The 16,354-nt window shown below is 36.1% G+C and overlaps 1 protein-coding gene across 4 annotated transcripts in view; it reads right to left on the reverse strand.

Annotated features, from left to right (window-relative positions):
* Positions 1-16,354, reverse strand: part of nrip1a (nuclear receptor interacting protein 1a) — a 180,022-nt gene that overhangs the window by 36,071 nt on the left and 127,597 nt on the right. The window contains exon 1 of one of the 4 annotated variants that reach the window (XM_039744548.1): positions 12,682-12,871. The exons of the other annotated variants lie outside the window; for them this stretch is intronic. The gene's annotated coding sequence lies outside the window, so the exon portion shown is untranslated. Of the gene's footprint in view, positions 1-12,681; positions 12,872-16,354 lie in introns of those variants that run through there. 4 annotated transcript variants of the gene reach the window in all.

Here is a 16,354-nt window from a genome sequence, read left to right on the forward strand (position 1 = left end):
TAAATTAATAAATGCAGAATTTTCATGCAGAACTGACCTTTACAAAGATGACTTCACAGCAGAAAAAGATTGCCAGCTTTTTACAAATGGCTAGGACTTTAAAGGGCTAACTCATTATAGATAGTTTTTTATGCAAGAAAGAGAATACAAATTACAGGTGAAACAAACTGTTGGCTATGTGGCCTTTTCCTTGTATCAGTTTCAAGACAATCACCATGAAATTCAGATCAATGTCTTCAGTGGTGTTAGTGGTGCTAGTGCTAAGCCAACACAGACCTTTTTCAAATACAATATAACAGCATTTCATTAAGAATTAAAAAAAAAAACTAAATCTATTCAATATTTTTGGAAAAAGTCTGGAAAAAGTCTTGGATAAGGCAGCCTCCAAGATTACCACTGAGCATCCAAATTAAATAAAAGTTACAGAAGTGTCATTACAAAATACTTCTTTAATTTCTCTCAAATGATGTGATGCATTTTAAAAAGCCAGTACTGTTTTCATGTCTCTAATAAATTAAGACAAATATTGATGAGGGGATCCGAGATGGGTATATACTGAACTTCATTTTAATACTAAGTTTTCTAACAGCCAATGACACTAGTGCCCTGACAGGCACATTTTGCTGAAATGTTCATAAAACCTAAGATCCTACAATAAATCCTTCAAAGGAGGGTTGTAACAAGTTAATATAACAAACAATCTCTAAGATGTATGGCACAAAATTGCAGAGCTGCAGGCATGCTCTCGAAGAGAGGTCAGTGAAAGCAAGGACACTTCACTGAAAAGAAGGAAAGGTAAAAGAAGAGTTCATAGTAGTAAACACGCTGTAGTAAAAAGTTCTGTTGTAAATCAAACCTCATGTCTAGAAAAGACAGCTTCAGCAATGCCCATCATGACATACACAACTTTTGCTGTTGCTGTGTTTGTCATATTTTTTTGCACTGGAGAAGTAGGGAATCATTAAGGATAATTACCATCCATCTATCATACATTTTCTCATAAATGTTTAGTTATTCCAAAATTCAGTTTTTTAAATTTTTAATACTTCATAAAATTAAATTGCATATACTGACCAACTTTCCAGAATATTCACGTAATTCAGGATGACAGGGAAGCACAGCATGACACTTAGCAGCTATTATCAACACATCCTGGATGGACTGCCATGGACTGAACATATTTTACTATCCTTCCATTTTCTACATCTTCCTAAACTGTTAATAGAATTACGTGAAGCCAAAATACTTAATGACATCAAAAGGTGGCAAAAACACTAGAATCCCTGAAGCTTACTGTGGCATGCAGCTGGGGGTGGAGCCCAGCCGGGATGCCCAGGAGGACTGGAGGAGGGCTTGTGCCTCCTCCAGATCACGAGGGGGCGACCGCCCTGGTTGTGTTGGCGGTGCCCTGGTGCCTGAAGAACCCTGGACCTTAGCACTTCCGCCACACCAGGAAGTGCTGGGGGGAAGAAGACTGGGGACAACCGGAGGGCTTCTGGATGCGCAGCCGGCACTTCTGCCACACGGGGGTTCGCCGGGAAAGCAGCTGGAGCTGGTACTTAAGGGGCCGCCTTCCTTCATTCATCAGCAAGAGTCAGGTGGAAAAGGACAGAGCTCGGAAAGAAGAGTGGAGGCGGCCAGAAGGAAGGCATTTTGTGACTGTGAGGCTTGGACTTTGGGGGATCGGTGCTGGAGGCACTGGGTTGTGCACTGACTTTTGTAAATATATTTGTAAATAAAATGAGTGTGTCAGGTATGAAACCGTTGTCCGCCTGTCTGTGTCCGGGTCCAGTTCCAAACTACAAAAAAAGTCATAATCCTGGGCTACCTTAAATTCCTTTGCACCTCCTCAACAAAGTCTTTGTTTTGCAAATGTGTCAATCAGCACTGGCAGCAAGCAGCCTGCTATCCCATCCCCCCCCCACCGATGCAGCTGAAGTCGGACTAAAAGTTCTCCCAGCTCAAGTTTGTTTATCTGGGTGTGAGGTAGGTCTGGAATTGTATAGGGTAAATAATATATTGTTATTTGGAACCCATGCACTTCATGTGTGTTCCGTGTCCACAACGATCTGGGTAAATGTTGGATGAGAGGCAATACGAGGCAAGAAATGTTGAACACATCGTTAAAGCAGATACTTTTTTCATGCTATGGTACTAATGACAAAATTTTGACATGAAATGTATCATGTGTGAAGACTGAAGTCCAAATATCAAATAAACACTTTCACAAAGGGTACAAGTATAACAAAATAAGTGAGCTTTTATTTAAGAATATAACCAAAGAAAAAGATATGGGGTTTGGGTACGATGCTGACTTGTTGTGACATTTACATAGCAACTTATCTGACACAAATCAGTATTACTCTTTTAAGTATTTACAGTATGTGTCATATACTTCAACTCAGCAAATGATGCACCTTAACACAAAAAATAATATTTTATATACATACATTCATATAGCACACCCTTATAAAAACTGTATTACAATGATGAAATTAAGACAAATTATAACCCACATTTGCTCAACTTTAAGATGTTGTCTTCTGCCATATTTAAGTGAAAAACTAAATTTCTCAGATCCACCAAATACAATTCGGGATAGCATGGAACTGGAGACTATTCCAGTAGGAGTTAACAAAAGACCTTTTAAAATCTTATTGTTGAAAGGTGTAGCTCAGTATTGATGGGTGCCATTACTGTTTTATGAGACATCTCAAGCAGGGATAGAAATGTCTGAACACTCTGAGGAATTACAGGAAATATGGAACTACCAAACACTGAGATATGCCTCCAGATTTTAAGACTAAACAAGGAAAACACTCATCAGAGAGGCTACCAAGAAGGTCAACAACAACCTTAGAGAATCTGCAGGAGTTCAGGAAACTGGCCATTTCCTGTATTTTACTACTGTTTGACCTATTCTCCATGTCTAAGTTGTGCGGTAGGGTGGAAAAATAGGAGCAAGAGGACACATTCATTTAAAATAAAAAAATGCAGAAAAATGCCTTATAGCCTGCTGAGTCTAAAGTAGAATATTTTGACATTCATTGAAAGAAATATGGTTTGTGTAAAGGTAACACAGACCATTAAGCAAAGAATGTAGTACCTATGGTGAAACTGGGTAATGGTAACAACATGCTATTTATTGGGGCCACTCAATAGGGGCATAATCTCTGGTTACGATAAATGGGGAATATAAAAACTCCAAATATCACAATATTATGGTGCAAGTTTGCTACTCTCGGCCAGAAAGCTGAAAGTTAAAGATCAACTACATCTTTAATTTTCGGGAAAATGATCCAAAGCACACAACTAGTTTAACTAAGAAACCGCTGAAGAAAATGAAAGCTTGATATCTTGGAATGACTCACTTAGATCCCAGACTTAAATCTTACAGAGAACCCATGAACTTGCCTAAAGAGGGCTATTCACATGAGCTCTGTCTAGAGCTAAAATTTCAATTAGGATGTGTACACCTTTCATCTTCAATATACAGTTGTGCTTGAAAGTTTGTGATCCCTTTAGAATTTTCTATATTTCTGCATAAATATGACCTAAAACATCATCAGATTTTCACTCAAGTCCTAAAAGTAGATACAAAGAAACCAGTTAAACAAATGAGACAAAAATATTATATTTGGTCATTTATTTATTAAGGAAAATGATCGAATATTAAATATTTGTGAGTGGCAAAAGTATGTGAAATTTTGCTTTCAGTATCTGGTGTGACCCCCCTTTGCAGCAATAACTGCAACTAAACGTTTCCAGTAACTTTTGATCATTCCTGCACACCGGCTTGGAGGAATTTTAGCCCATTCCTCCATACAGAACAGCTTCAACTCTGGGATGTTGGTGGGTTTACTCACATTAACTGCTCGCTTCAGGTCATTGTCTTGCTGCATGACCCATCTTCTCTTGAGATTCAGTTCATGGACAGATGTCCTGACATTTTCCTTTAGAATGCTCTTAAACAATTCAGAATTCATTGTTCCATCAATGAAGGCAAGCCGTCCTGGCCCAGGTACGGCAAAACAGGCACAAACCATGATACTACCACCACCACCATGTTTCACAGATGGGACAAGGTTCTTATGCTGGAATGCAGTGTTTTCCTTTCTCTAAACATAACGCTTTTCATTTAAACCAAAAGGTTCTATTTTGGTCTCATCCGTCCTCAAAACATTCTTCCAATAGCCTTCTGGTTTGTCCACGTGATCTTTAGCAAACTGCTAAACTGCAATGTTTTTTTGGAGAGCAGTGACTTTCTTCTTCTTCTTTCTTTCCTTGCAATCCTGCCATGCACACCATTGTTGTTCAGTGTTCTCCTGATGGTGGACTCATGAACATGAACATTAGCCAATTTGAGAGAGGCCTTCACTTGCTTAGAAGTTACCCTTTGTGACCTCACCGACTATTACACGCCTTGCTCTTGGAGTGATCTTGTTGGTCGACCACTCCTGGGGAGGGTAACAATGGTCTTGAATTTCCTCCGTTTGTACACAATCTGTCTGACTGTGGATTGGTGGAGTCCAAACTCTTTAGAGATGGTTTTGTAACCTTTTCCAGCCTGATGAGCATCAACAACTCTTTTTCTGAGGTCCTCAAAAATCTCCCTTGTTCGTTCCGCAATACACTTCTACAAACATGTGTTCTAAAGAACAGACTTTGATAGATCTCTGTTCTTTAAATAACACAGGCTGCCCATTCACACCTGATTGTCATACCATTGATTGAAAACACCTGACTCTAATTTCACCTTCAAACTAACTGCTAATCCTAGAGGATCACATACTTTTGCCACTGACAAATATGTAATATTCGATCATTTTCCTCAATAATTAAATGACCAAGTATAATATTTTTGTCTCATTTGTTTAACTGGTTTCTCTTTATCTACTTTTAGGACTTGAGTGAAAATCTGATGATGTTTTAGGTCATATTTATTTAGAAATATAGAAAAATCTAAAGGGTACATAAACTTTCAAGCATAACTAAATACAGAGTTCAGAATTGCCAGGAACTCCACAGTAAAGTATTATCCTGGTACTTGGGCCATGATACGGACAGTAACATATTTTTAAACATTTTGCAATATATTAAGCATTGAGCTTCAATTCTGCAATACACTGAAAATTAATCCCTTCTTTAAGTTAAGTTAAACTTATGCTGTCCCTCTACATAAAACTATCATGTATAATAGTGAAAATGGACCTTAGGCATCTCAGCATCCTAAGCGTGGAAACATTAACTACTGTAAAACACCAACACATAATCTGCGTTTTGCTTTTGTTGTGTGTATTGCAAATGAACCCTTGTTTTGGTATTGGGGCTGACAAAAATTAACTGATATCAGAACTTCAGAATGCTTGAAATTTAAAATCATGTCAACACTTTATAATAATAGCAACCCTATGTAATGCTTAATTACACCTTTATAAACCATCTGTTCATTAATTCTAGATATTTTTGCAGATCCCAATCTAAACATGAAACTATTCATCCATTGTCATAGCTATTAAAAGTTTATTAATGAAAAAAATCAAGTTACTATAAAGTGTTACCCATTGCTTTAACATATGTACAGGAAGTGTATGTTTAAAATTCTTTGGGCCACACACATGTATTTTACCATGAGGAACATGCTAAATATTAATTTGCTAATTTCTCAATTAATTATTAAACTGTAAGACATAAGTAACATATGTTGAACTCTATTCACTCTTCAAATCTTGATGAAAATGTCATATTAATGAGAAAAAAAAAATCATGATGCTTCATAAACACCTAGTTTTCCTATTTTAAGGACAGCCTTTTTTTGCTCAAAGAACTTAATAGCTGCACAGGATTAGATGTCCTTTCCCCTGTCAGGATAGAATGGGAACATGCAAAGGAGTTTGTGTAAAAAGAAGGCAGACATAAGGAATGGCTTCGGCTAAGGTTTCTTGCTTTTCCACTTTCTTCACCATTACATCAGACAATTCTAAATTCTCTATAAGCTAGCCTTTAAGTGCTCCTATCAGTTGGGGTTGCAGAGAGTCCTAGTTTACCAGAGTATTATATTTTAATATCATAATGCTTGCATGTTTCAAATTAAAGCTGTTTATTAGTTTTAACATGGTGAAAAACCTAGTGTTGGTATAAGAAATTACAACAGTACTACTGTGAGTGAAACACCATCTATTGGAATGCATTTTGTTATACATCTATATAAATTAATAAACAGTATATAAGCTACAAGCTACTGACAACAAGATATTCTTGGGTATATACAGAAAAACAAAGGAAAAATATTATTAATTAGTGGATTACCCTTACAGCTCTGGTGAGTTCAAAAATCAGACATCAATTACTTTAAAATAAATTCTTCAAGAAAAACATGAGGACATGGCTGAAAACTTGTTAATGATAAATTTCAATTAAATGCTACAAATTTATTTTTCACACTAAGTACCATTGATACAGAAAAGTTAAGAAGTAGTATGGTAGGAAGTAGAACTTTAGGGACTTCAAACCTTGATATTATTCTGGAGAATCGAGGATAATGTGATTGGCGAGCCTTTTGCACAAAAAGGCCTGTTCTTATCACAACAGTCTAATGCTCTAACGACAAGATAATTTTGTTGCAAAAAAAAAAAAAAAAATGAACAAAACTGTGATGATGTTTCGCATTCAATAGATAGAAGGAGTGATTTGGTGATTAATGCTGCATTATAGCTCAGAATATCTAATTGCAGCATTGTCGTTCAAGGCCAGCCTGTATGCTTTTCTTTTAACCTTTTGATCTATTTGTGTTTTGCATTCAAAAATATATGCAGAAGAATAGTAATCTTCACACTGAATGTGTGTTGATAAAGTAACAAAATTATCTGTTCATTGTAGAAAAAAATATTATCTTACATGGGCTTAAAAATGTAACATATTTATAGTGCCCAGTTTTCACTTCTATCCAATTCTTATTTATGAAAATGTTAATTTATTTTTATATTGTTTTATTATCTAATATTATAACAATAACTTTTCTTTCAATCTTCCACTGCTGTATTCTGTAATTAAAAATTATCAGAACTATTGCCAACTCTACCAGTAGAGCATTTTTTTATTACAGTATTTCACATGTCTGATTTGTTCTTGCACAATTATTTATCTGGGAGTTTAAAATTATCAGTATAATTTCTGTTAATAAGTAAATCATAATACTGTAGCTGTATTATCTGTTCCACAGAAAAAACTAAATGATCTGCAGCCTGCATTACCACTAATACATAAAAATGAAATAAACAAATGATCACTTTAATTCAGAAGTGCATCATTACTGTTCTATACATTTCTGTGTTCCTATATGAACTCTCATGACAACTGTGCTATCCAATTCACGATGTAAACAAAATGGCTTGCAGACTGAAAACCTTAATGAATACTTTCTCATTCGAAAAGATGTCATACCACAGGCATTACCACTGCTACACAGATTCTCATACCTATGCAAGGACAAAAAAAATTTAAAAAGCATAGATGCTTTGAAACAGTTTGCAGCATATCATTTATTTGTTTGTTTGTTTTCAGTGTCTGCTTGGTCTTATTGTAATTCATAGACAAGAAATAAAGAAAACAAAATTAGAATTGTGGTCTGTGACAAACTTTACGGAAATAGATGAATCACTTGAACAAAACTGAACACATTACTTCTTAGCTTGAAATAACATGCACCTGCTACCACATGCCATTTTAGCCAATAATGATGGGCTGGTGTGTGACACTACATGGGCAAAAGTTTACTCTGAAAATTTGTGTTGTAGGCCACGAAAGTTCCCAGACATGCTGAAGGAGTTGCTCCAATTGAAAAAGAAAAACAAGCTTTGAAGCAAGTACTGTAGGCAAATTCAGGAAAGTACACAACTCAACTTTGTATTAGACATAGCAGAGTTAAATAACAAACGATGGTGCGTGTGTGAAACTTCAGTGAACGAATGATATATCTGGAACCAACTTAATATAGGTGTTTTGCAAAGTTCCTAATCTTTTATTTAATGTTGCCCAGGACTAGCTCTCATATGTCTCAACCATTAGTTGGATGAAGGAAGCAAGAAAAGAGATGAATTTTAGCACTATGTAATTGACTTTAGAATTATTAAGTAGAGGATTTTCAGTCACCAAGAAATTGGTGACCTGGATTAGGCCATAAAAATTGCAACTGGTGCATCTCTAGCTTTAATGCATGCTTTTATACAAGTTATCACAACTTTTTGCATATTAAAGATGAGCAGTTTATTTCTACTCCCTCTTTCCTCCAAGAAGCTGATGTCAGTTTTCTAATTAGTAATGTTTTGTGTGGAATGTATCCATTCACCCATTGGGGTATACTCAAGGTACTCTAATTTACTTAGAAATATTAATGACATGCACGTTTTTTAAACTGGACAATCAAAACTGGTCTAGTAGGTATAATGGAGAAACACTTCTTACTAGAATCTACATCATCATTACAAATCAAAAACTGTTAGGGCATAAATGTTAATATTGTATGTATGATAAATAGTAAGCTGCATAAATCAGATAGTAATAAACCAGTTCTTAAAACACACTTAAACACTCTACCACTGCACAGAGGAAGCTTCATAACTGTTATCCTCAGTATTAGATAGATAGATAGATAGATAGATAGATAGATAGATAGATAGATAGATAGATAGATAGATAGATAGATAGATAGATAGATAGATAGATAGATAGATAGATAGATAGATAGATACTTTATTAATCCCAAGGGGAAATTCACATAATCCAGCAGCAGTATACTGATACAAAGAAACAATATTAAATTAAATAGTAATAAAAATGAAATAAATTAAAATAAAATTAATGTTAGCATTTACTCCCCCGGGTGGAATTGAAGAGTCGCATAGTGTGGGGGAGGAACGATCTCCTCAGTCTGTCAGTGGAGCAGGACAGTGACAAAAGTCTGTCACTGAAGCTACTCCTCTGCCTGGAAATGACACTGTTAAGTGGATGCAGTGGATTATTCATGATTGACAGGAGTTTGCTTAGTGCCCGTCGCTCTGCCACAGATGTTAAACTGTCCAACTTTAATCCTACAACAGAGCCTGCCTTCTTAACAAGTTTGTCCAGGCGTGAGGCGTCTTTCATCTTTATTCTGCCACCCCAGCACACCACCGCGTAGAAGAGGGCACTCGCCACAACCATCTGGTAGAACATCTGCAGCATCTTACTGCAGATGTTGAAGGATGCCAACCTTCTCAGAAAGTATATTCTGCTCTGACCTTTCTTAAATAGAGCATCAGTACTGGCAGTCCAGTCCAATTAATATATATATTAATGATAATGATAAAGCCAAATACACATACATTATTTTTCATAGTGCTTTTCTATAGCAGACATCACCTCAAGGAAATTCACTATTAAAACTACACTGCTATGTTCCAGTTTCTTCTATAAAGTTTTTAGAATTGAAGCACATGCAGTGAGTCAATTCAGGGACTGAATAGGGAAAAGTTCTGATTCAATCCTTAGCCACTAGGCTTCACTGCTTGCTACTTGCTTAAGGCTACACAGAAATATGAAGGTGGGAAATTAACTGGCAAATATGTATTTTAATATCTACTGACTTAACCACTACCCCTACAATGTCTTCTGGGAATACCGAGATGCCCTAGACTGCACCAAGCCTAATGTTCTTTATACTATAATTTGGAGATTTCCGCTTATTACAGTTGTTTTCAAAGCACTGCTTACCAGGAAGCTTAAATATACAGGATATTTATGCCCTTCAAAACAACCTTTACCTTGAGGCACCACATAATCCCAACAGCTCCACAAATAATTCCTGGACCACTACTTGGATTTATCTGCACTTGCTTTGATACTATGACTCATCCAAAGAATAGAATGAGGCTCCCAAACAAGGATAATCACAAATAATCAGATTTAAGTCAACTGAAATGAGTACTCATCCTAAACAATTTTAAACTAAAGGAACCAAAATAAATGTATTTAATAAGAAATTACAACAATTTCACTTGTTGTGTACATTTGCTATACCTGTCCAGTTATGTATTGTTGAAAGCGCTCTGAATGAAAGCCTTCAAAATGACACATTTTATGTATCATTAACTAACAAAACACAACATTTTTGACTTTCTTGATAGTGGACACTACAAAGATGCAACAAGGTGTTCTGGCAAATAATAAGAAATGGCTACAGTGAGAGACCCATTGCTGTAATATTTAAAGCAGAAAAATGATCATATTAGAGGGTGGTTTGTTTTTGCCATGAGTAAGTAAGGAAACTGTGTTAGGAAGACTCAAAACAGATAAAAAGTTCCAGTAACTGTAAATGGGTGATGACTAGTTGAGTGCTAAGCTACCTGACTCTTCTGTGGAAAGGTCAAGGGTTTACTCTTACAGTGCTGACTCACTTGCTCACAGTGAGTGAACCACTGTCCAGATGTTTCACTGAAACCAGATGGAGTTAAATTTACAAGTTAGCAACAGTTGCAGTTACGACTCTTAAACATAAATTCAGAAGTATTTAAAAAATGTAACCAGACTAAAGAAACTATAATTTTACAAACAAAGCTATACATTGAATTGACAGTGAAAAAATGATAGTGCCATTAAGACTAAACTTGTTGTTACGACTGTAACTGTAAGAAAAGGAAATAGCCATGAAAGCCTGATATTTCAGATGGCAACATTATCCGTAAAAGTATAAAGGTTACATCTAAATATGTGGCTTTTAAATTCACTTAGTTATGATAGTTCTGTCCTGAAACAGTTTAAGTTTTTTTTTCTTTCACATGTCATTGTGAACTGGAAGTGAAATTCAGAAAAAGAATTAGCAGGTCAGAGTAACACTCAAACATAAGACATTTAGCTAACAAGAAGCTAATAACAGTAGATTGGCTTCTGGTGTATTGTTCAAATTAATGACTGATAGGTCCTTTTCATCCAACCATTATCTGAATGTGAAAAAACAATTTCCAATTAAGGTTCAGAATGTTACATGAGTTTGTCACAGTAGGATGTTAAAGAACTAAAATGTTACATTCCCCTGTTAAACTCGGCTCATACATGAATCACTTTGATTACTTTTGGATAAGATTTAAAACACTTATGTAAAAGTTCAGAAGATTTATATTCAAAGTATCTTTACAGTAATCACTCCACAATATCAACAGTGAAGAATTCAAAAGCCACAGTTTTACTCAATTTCAAATTAGATTTAATTTTAAAAGGTACACCATAATACCTCACCCGGTCTTTTTGTGCATACAAGCAGTATTAAGACTTTCTGCAGCAAAACTAACAATAATCTTAAACTTAACTTTATTTTTTATATAAAAAGTGAATTTCCTATGCTGCTTCATCAAAGAGCAAATAAAATGGTCCCTTTAGTGTAAGGTTTCTAAGTGTCAAAAATACATGTTTAAGGAATGTTGATGTCATATATATATATATATATATATATATATATATATATATATATATATATATATATATATATATATATATATATATACACACACACACACACACACATACATACACACACAATGTACACACACATACATGATATATTGTATGCACATATCTGTCAATCTATGCTCCGCATGTGTTAAAGCCATTTGCAAAATTGTTAGAAAAGCACAGTTCATTTCTGCATCATCAGGTGAAAAGCAGGATGGAAATGGCTTTTCAACTCTAAATTAGCCCAGTCTGAATGAGACTAGTATTTAAGTTTTCCATACCTGTCCACTTGTCATTCACAATCTAGTAATACGGGAGGAATGCTATGTAACTAGGGGATATTACATATGTGAACACAGGTAGAACAAACAGCAGCAGACTGTGACTGGGCTAGGACTCAAACTACACTTATAATGAAGCACTGCAAAGCATTGTTCTGATCACTATTACATAGTATGTGACTGATGAAGGCACAACAGCCAACCAACATACAGTTTCCAACTTATTTTTCAACATGTAATTAATTTTAACCTATTACCTCTTTAGAAAATGCATACTGATGCACACTTTCTCAAAAATATATACATACATTTGCATGCATACATAATAACAAACATAAAGGAATACAGATAGATACTTTCATATGCATTTTGCGAACCCTCTGTACTCACAAAAATAGTTTTTATTATTTTTCCAACTCTGCTAAAGTAATTAAGTCAGTTAGGTGCTGAAGCAAACTAAAGATTCATACTTCGTGAACAGGTGCATGATTCAGTTATAAACATTTAAGTGTTATGTTGACTTATGTAAGTATTTAAAGGGAGGTAAAAAAAAAGGATTCAATTCACATTTCTAAGCAACCATAATAACAAATCAAACATTTCTAATAAACAACCTGAGAAGGCCATTAAATATTGTCTCTATTCAGAGTATCTAAAGTATGCTCCAATACTTTAACTCTTCCAATATAAACATGAAAAGAAGCTTCACCAAAAAACCGAATATCAATTGTAAAGGTAAATAAATAAGTAAATCTAATTAAAGTTTATAAACCTTGCAGTCACATGCAGCACTAAAATGCCTGATCCGAGTTGTACCCCAATCCCCCCCCCTTCCAATAAGAAACAAAGGTCAAGTAGCCCCAGCATGCTTTTTTTCTATGTAATGCAAATACACAAACACAATACACAGCCCTACCTTTCTTCCAAAGCAGTGATGCCAAGTACAGGTACTCTGTAGTAATCAATTTGCTCTGCAGGCAGCAATTCTCCACTGGAATACTAATGTGAGCTATTCTCCCGCTATCTCTCTCCTTCGACTTGACCCCCCCCGTGCCCTGGTCCTGACCAATGCAAAGAGAGGGCGGACTGTCTTCAGCTGAGATAACCACCACCACTAATCAAGTGTACGTGTATGAGGGCGTGGGATTAAAGAGCTCGCTCAGCCTGACTCAGACACTGGAAAACAGCTAAGTATATGCACAACAAGGTCAGTATTAAACCTACAATAACCCAGTCATCGCGCAACCCCCTACCCTACCGCTTGCTTCCTCAATGCTCTCTCTCTCTCTCTCTCTCTCTCTCAGTCGCTCTCTCTTTCTCACATAAACGTAAACGCAAAGAGAGTCGAGTCTACTTGAGTGAACTAATTCATCACATTTTACCACTGACGGCTTTTTACCCCAAGGGAATGAAATTACATCCTGAAGGACCGACAAAAACACGACACAGACTCCAATCCTAGAATCTTTTCTTCCCTTAGTTGCAAAAGCTTTGCTATACACTAGTTTTAATGGCAGATGAAAAGTGCTTGCCAAAAAATCAGTGTAGAAGAACATGTTACAAAGGTGAGGGAGTCCTTAAAGGCAGCCAAAGCACAGAAGCTAATCTGAGATGTAATTCAAGCACCTCTAATCCTTTCTATACCTGTTATTCATTTGGGATACAAAACAAGCCACTGATGCAAATAAAAGTTTTCAAACAGGCAATTAAATTTTTATGCCCCACAGCAGCAGATAATTTTCATAATGTTTTCAACAAACAGATTTACACATGCACATACATTATTGCAAAGTAAAATACCAAAATTCTTCTTTTCTTTATTCTATCACTTAATTTCTTTGTATAATGAATGTATGGAATTGAAAACTTGATTCATGTCTATCATCTTTTAGAACTGTATGTGCTATATTACAAGCAATTATAAAAGGAAAAAAAAATCCCATTTACAGAAAGTAACACTCCATATACTGTAAAAAAAAAGAGTGAAAATCTAAATAAAGGAGCAGACAAGGCAGTACAAACTGCAATAGGCACACAGAACAATAACATTTACTTTGTAAGACCAGAGATCTCAATATCATATACTCGTACAGTTTTCCAGGTCTAACTGGTGAAATGCTGAAAATAAAGTTGTCCAGTATTTGAAAGAACTTATATAAAGAATAGATTCAAACAAACAGTTTGAAACAAATAATAAACAAAAAACACTTAATTCCCAAAGCTCTTTTTCCTCATAACAGCAAAATCTTGATGTGCTTCTCTCTGAGCACAAGAAGCAATCCTTCAGTGTAGTTTGAAGTTAGTGTTTAATTGAGTGCATGTAGCAATTTAACAAATGCTACTAGCAAGTCAGCACCTTCTCCTACAAGACTGTACACATCCTAATCGTGAAACAGAGCTGAATGTAGCTTTTCTTGACTTTATTTTAATGCCACCTCTTCATGTTTCACAAAGTGAAAAGGGAACAATTAACTACATGCTAATCAATCATTTCCTACCTGAAAGGAATACAAGGGAAACAAAGCAACAAGCAAGATAATTTCAAGTCACTCCTGATGACTTCTATAACTGAGTTGGTATAACCATCATCTCAGGAAACTGCAAAAAAAAAAAAAAAAAAAGAAGGTGGGGGTTTGGGCATATTAAGTGCCAATAGCTATGCCCTTGACATACTGACATCAAGCTACTGTCATGTGACACTCTGTCATCCGCCACCTGGCAGAATCTCCACCTTCTCACGACCTTATCCTCCAGTGACCTGAGGCTACAAGCTTGGAGGAGGCCCCTCCCACAACTCCCCAGGAAGGTCGACTGGGTCAGTGTGTCCTCATCTGTAATCCACCGCCATTCGTCAGCAGGAAGGCTGGAGGAGGCAGGCTTGCTACAAGGGGAGAATGCCCAATTAGGCAGCTGTCACACAAAGCAGAGGCTGCAAAATTATCCCCTGTATGAAGAAAGAGCAGCTGCGGGTGCCAATTACAGCAACCTCTTAACCCTTTAGGCGGCTGAGAATGGAAGACACGATGATTACTTTTATTAGCATTCAAAAAACTATTATTATTATCAGGCCTGAAAAAATTATTTTCTCTTTGATACCAGCAAGAACTTCACGAGACAGAAGAACTGTTCAGACTCCCTGCTAAACCAGATTAGTCTGGCCATGGATTTGTACAGTTTTTACAGAAGAAATATTGTGCCACAGGATCTCACACAGACACACGTGTGCACAGACACAAATCAGCTTAGATGTACAAGAAGTATTAATTAAGCCCTCTGTAGGTGAGAGTACACTTAACAGACACATGCATCTTTGCATAAAAAAGTCCTAAAACAAATTTTACATAAAATAAAATATCAGACAGCATTGGATTAGCACTAAAAACATAAAAAGTTAAGCTAAGGAAAATAAAAATCTAATAACAGTGACAATCTAGGTGGTAAACAAATCTAGAAAATTCCATCCATCCTTTTTCATCCCGATCTAGGTCATAAAATATAAAAAAAGCAGTTATAAGATGCAAGTTAGGAATTAATCCTGGATGGGGTCACACATGCCATTATTTAACAGGGCACATCCACAATCCACCACATTTCAAGATGCCAATTAACTTAACACACATACCTTAAGGATGTAGAAGATGAAAAAGTGTACCTAGTGAAAATCCTATGCAGGCATATTAACAACATACACACTCCACAAAACCAGAGTCAAGTTAGGATTCCACCTCAGTTCCCTAGTCCTACAAGACTGTACCACTAAACCCTGCATTATTGTCTCACCCATCGATATATATAAAACTCAAACATTTGATTAAACAAAGACTTTCTCTTTTACTTCTAAGCTATTATAAAATTCATTCACAGATGAAAATACATTTTTTGAAATACATTTTTAACACAACATACTCAGAATACATTTTCTCTGTATTTTCAGGTTAAAAGGGGGCAGACATAACAGTAAGTTTTTTTTTTTTAATTTGATAATCAGATTATCTTATTTGCGACTGAAGCCCTTTTTTGGGTTACCTTCAAAAGATATACTTGTGAAACCTATGTGGGATATTATAAATATACAGTATATATAAATGCCAACATCTGTCTGTCTGTATGTCTGTCCGCTTTTCATGAGAGGACTACTTAACAGATTTAGATCTGGGTTTTTTCTATACTTTGCTTGAACATTCCGGTTGCTTTTGCAACTTCTCTCATCGCACTAAATATCATAGTTCATTTACGTTACCGATTAATTTGTGCGAATCCGAGAGGGACGCTTTGGGATGAGGGGAAGGAGGCTGTGGGATGAGGGGAGGAAGGCTGCAAAATGAAGGGATGGGGGCCAGGCCCTCCTCGCTCACGTGCCAGCCTCTGTTCAAGTTGGTCTACCTCTCGCCAAGTGTTGGAGTGTACCTTGCATCCGCTTAGCTAGCAATACCTGTTTGTTCAACAGACATTATCATCTACAGATTGATAAGGAGTAACATTTGACATTTTTGAGAGAGAGATATCAGAGCTACGTGTGTTTTAAGGGTAGCAGCTGATTACCAGAGCTATTATGGCTAAGTGCTTTTCTCGCCACGTAGAGGACGCTC

The sequence above is a fragment of the Polypterus senegalus genome, chromosome 2, assembly GCF_016835505.1.
Source record: "Polypterus senegalus isolate Bchr_013 chromosome 2, ASM1683550v1, whole genome shotgun sequence".
NCBI classification, from domain to species: domain Eukaryota; kingdom Metazoa; phylum Chordata; class Cladistia; order Polypteriformes; family Polypteridae; genus Polypterus; species Polypterus senegalus.